We start from the raw sequence: 5,031 nt of genomic DNA, 5'->3' as shown, positions 1-5,031 counted from the left end.
GGACCATTCAAAATGTGCATGTCCTGAAAAGCATTTTCACCAAATTTTGTATCTTTGCTTTGGAATTGGTGAAAGTCCTTCTCGTAAATATTTGTTTACTAAAATGATAAAACATATTAATACATTGTTGACCGGTCACGAGTTAACTGGTGTTTGCACTTGCATTAGGTATTTATATTTTTGAAATGCAAGGCAATGTAAAATATTGCAAAAGAAAAATATAACCCCTTGCCTTATGATTTCTTTCTGAACTGCGATCGATCTATTATTCGCTTCTCACGTTACGGCCGGAAGCCGATGGCTTAAAAGTACACAGGGCAAAGGAGGGATGTCCACTCGTGACGCTCGGCCCGATAGTAATGGCGGCTCAGTTTCGGCACGTCTTTGTTATTGGCCGTCTGATTTCTTTGTTTCGTGGCTTGGCCAGTAACAAAGACTTGCCGAAATTGAACCACCATAACTATCAGATCGAGCGCCGCGAATGGACATCTCTCCTTGCCCCTGTGCTTTTAAGGTACTGGCTAGTGGCCGTAACGTGAAAGGCGAATAACTACTTTATTATTAATAATTTACTGAAAATAAGAGAAAATTTCAGACTTATTCTATGTCAACGTGTACTGTACGGTATAATCATTGATAACAAAGGAATAATATATAATTTGCATTCAAACAAATTAAATAATATTCATCTTTGTTAAATTCTATTTGAAACTTTCACCGCGAGTCTGATACGATATTGTAAGGCAGGGGGTTAAAAGTTATATAGAAGATATGTCCAAAGGTTCGTTTTAATTCATTATGTATAAATAAAATATATTGAAGTAGATTTAGATTGTCTCACTTTCATATTTAATTATGGAATAATAACCAGTGACATGGGATAGCTTCTGCGTACAATTGCCGGACAATAATGAATTAACCCTTTCCGGTATGGTTTAATCATAAAAACTTGTGCATGATAGAAGCATTTCATTTTTATTAAGGAAAACAACGTGTTCCATTTTATAATTCACACGTTTTGCTAATTAAGAGAATATTAATTAAAAGAAATCTGGTAAAGTACTCCTAACTATTATGCCAATTTATTCTCAATTAGGAACTGCACAAATTTTGTACGTGTAAAAAGATGTTACTTGTAACTTTAATCGTTTAACGAGCGTAGCTCATCACTGTGCAGTTTGACATGAAAAACTAATGACGAACAGTATTTATCATTTTACAATTACTTGATGTGTCAGTTATCATGGGAAATACTTTATTGGTCTGTTTTTTGACAGAAGAACCCTTAGGGGTAGTCCGCTTCTGACCGTGTACCTTGGTGGGGAACCTACTGCGTTAACAGAAAGTCGGGCAACGTTGTCACATTGTGAGACAGAATATGCTGTCCTTTTCCCTCCTGTAGACAGAGTGTTACTCTCTCGGTGGCTCGATAAAGCAGATTTCTACGTTCATCGAAGATAGTTTACTCCATGGCGTTCAGAAGTTTCAACAATATTTTTTATCTCAGAAAATATTAATCATATATAATTCGTTCTTATTTTATATTGATCAGAAGGAATTAAGCTTTTTGAGAAAATTTTAGTTCCAGTTTGAACATTACTTCCAAACAATATAATGATACAAGTATTTTCATTTTATATGTTTCGTATTAAAATAATAATATTAAAATTCTAAGAAAAATATAATCAGTTTCTTTAGAGTTCTGCTTAGAAAATGCAAGTTTAAAAGTACAATTCATAATAACATTAATGCCACAATATAGCATTCCGCACGTAAAAGAATCGTGTCTTAGATTACTGTCATTAGCAGAACATAATAATATTAAGGTTTTCTATGCTGTAAAAATGTAATATAAGCCGTAATATAGATTTAAACAATAAATATACTGGTATGAAAAATTAAAGGATCACATTTTCCATGAAAAATTACCGATATTCAGACTATTGTAACTTTCTGAAAAGAAATTGTAGCTCATTTTAAAACGTGAAGTTTCTATTTTTGCAATAACGTGTATTTCTTCGATGAAAATAATTTAGATACGAAGAAAATGAAGTAATATGTATTAGAATACAGTTTCTGTATTCGGGGTAACATCCTATAATACCCTTGACTAGTATCATAATATGTCAAAGGAATTCAAGCATTTTTAATTGAATAATTTTAATAATTCAGCGGTTATAACATTATAAGTGAGGAAAACCTCAGAACCAATTTTTAGATCGATACAAAAATCTAAAAACAACAATCCTAAAACAGACATGTGAACGGGAAAATAACGGTCCTACATACATATGAGAATCAAAAAAATATCGGTTCTACAATAATATGAGGGTCGATACTTTATATCTAGAAGGCCGTAACCGAAATCGATATAGACCAAAGTATCGGGTCTTCACAACAGTCATTAATAACATGAGTTCTTCATAACTGTTTCATTCAGATCCTTTATGTAGGGATTTTTAACAGTTATTTTGCGGCCCGTTTTAAGCACTGCGCGAGCCGTAACAAGGTGATAAGCTCTATGGTAAATAATGTGCAGTACAAATGGCTTAAAGTATGTAGGTATAGAGAAAAGGTCAGGAACGGACCAAAAGTATTTGTCGCCCGGGTGCTAACTTTTATTAGCCTCTTCTTAAGAAGAAATAAGTTAAGTTAAATCTCTCATTTATTAAAAGTACCATCTATAGTTATTTTCATATACATATTTTGTATACTTATTTTTAACATTTTTCCAAAAACAAATAAAAAGGACAATTATCCCTTCGTATAAACAAAGAATACTTGCATATGTTTTTATGTAAAATTGATTTCTGGTGACGTTTTTATCTGACGTAATTATCTTTATCCTGTATCATTGTATCACGTAGATGATTTTTTATTGTTTCCAGCTTCGAAAATGAACTTTCATCAGTTGCAGCAGTCACAAATATTGTTGATTACATTCTTAGTACTATTGACAAATTGGGGAAAACCCCAAGATCATTCGAAAACATATACTGCAGTACCAAAGGCGTGTTCATGTTTGGTCTAAAGTAGATTAAAATATTTTTTATTTTCTCACATTATTCCAATGAGTTTATATCAGAATGTTTATCATTTATTAATTTTACCTCCAAATCTTTACGATATTTTAATTTTCTTTTTTCCTCTATTGGTTTTAATAAATATAGGTCATTTAAAAATTTGAAAACATTATTATGTTTTTTCAATACTGCTTCACCGCAGGGTTGTACGCTGTTTCACTCTCCACCCCATTAATAGTCATACTGCATTAAATAATCCAAATTAGATATTAGGTATATAAAATAAATTTGAGATAGTTGCTTTTTGCTACCCGAGTGCGGTGCACTCTTTGCACCCTTAGGTTGGTACGGCCATGGAGCAGGTAGCTCTTCGTGCGGGGAAAGACCCACCTAGAAAGCTCGCAAGGTTCCAGTTTTACAACCCTATTCTCAACCGCCATCTTGCTGACGTTCATTTCTTCCAATTTAATGGGTAAATGTTTAGATGTGTGTCATCTCCGATGTCAGTGACATAAAATATATTGTCAAGGACGTCATTCTGAACAACTTTTTCCTATTCATATAATGGCCGATCTCTTTTAGTTTTTGAGTTATACATAAAAATATGTGTCGTATTATAGTTTCTCATTATTTATTGCAGTTATTTCGTATAATTGATTGAAATTAGTTTCATTTGGATAATAGAAAACGGTATTAGGGGGGTTAGTTTTCTCGGGCTGGAGGGTGTCACGTTATCACATCGCAACTGCCAATAATCCTAATATATTCGAAGAATTTTTGCAATTATGAAATGATAATATAATTTTAAATTGATAACTTTTGAACCAATAATCACTGCAAGAAATTTTAAATGTTAAGCAGGCAGAATAATGACCTTATATCAAAGTCAAGGTCATAAAAGAGGTTGCCCTTTCTCTGTTTCTTAACTTTAGCTATGTACAGCTTTAGAAAACTTTCGTGACATGCAAAGATAAAAGAAGTATTGTAAGACGAATGGAATTTCAAAAATTGTTAGACTTCATTTGTGTCGTTCAACAATCCGGAAACTATGCCTTTGTCATCAGATTTGTTCTACTTCTATTATGATTCTTACATCTGTTGTTAGATGAGTAATTATAAAGTAATTATTTTTATTATATCCGTTAGTTTGATCTTTACTTGTTTCTATTTTTTAATTATTTACCATTTACCTTTACTCATTAGTTTAAAAATGTGTATAAATAATTTTTCTGAGATGTTATTGTTTATTTTGAATGTGTTTATGCATCTATTTCGTGTCTTTAAACAATAAATATAATTTATTAATGTTACACACCTGTTCATTTGTATGAAAAATAGATAAGTGACATTTAGATTTATCGAATTCCGTTAAAAATTTTCATCACGAGTTTGACTTGATGACGTGATTCTTCGAATACGACAGGTGTATCTAGCTCAGGATGGCGCTAAGGACATAGACGAATAAATAGGTAAGCAATAGGTACCGTCCAATGGAGAAGAGACGTCACCTGGCCTATAAACTACAACACAGGGAGGCAAGGGGGCATTTCCACTTACTCTGTTCGGGCCACCTCGATTTTCCATGCATGGTCATTATTGGCGCACGGCAATAACAAAGGATGGAAACAAGACCAATGGAACGGAGTAAGGCATAACGATACAGATAAAAAATCATAGTGTCGCCAACGTCATTCCTATCGAACATCATGAGTGGAAATGCCCCCTTGCCTTCCTGACTGTTTAACTTCTAGCTTAGGTGACGTCTTCTCTTCGTACACGGTGTATATACATTATGATATACATAATATTTATGTTTTTATAAAGTTATTATTGTCCTCAGTATTTACTGGTTTAGATCACATACGTGTTAATATCTTGATAAAGGTACCCACTAACAAAATATTTCAGTTAAATAATATTACATATACCTGATGGAGAAGATTGTGCCGCGATTTGTATAAAAGTTACTTAAATCGTAAATTCTCATAAGCCAAATTTTTAACAGTTA

This window comes from Nomia melanderi, chromosome 1, assembly GCF_051020985.1.
Source record: "Nomia melanderi isolate GNS246 chromosome 1, iyNomMela1, whole genome shotgun sequence".
In the NCBI taxonomy this organism is placed as follows: domain Eukaryota; kingdom Metazoa; phylum Arthropoda; class Insecta; order Hymenoptera; family Halictidae; genus Nomia; species Nomia melanderi.
The sequence above is the reverse complement of the archived record's forward strand: the minus strand, read 5'-3'. Positions refer to the sequence as shown.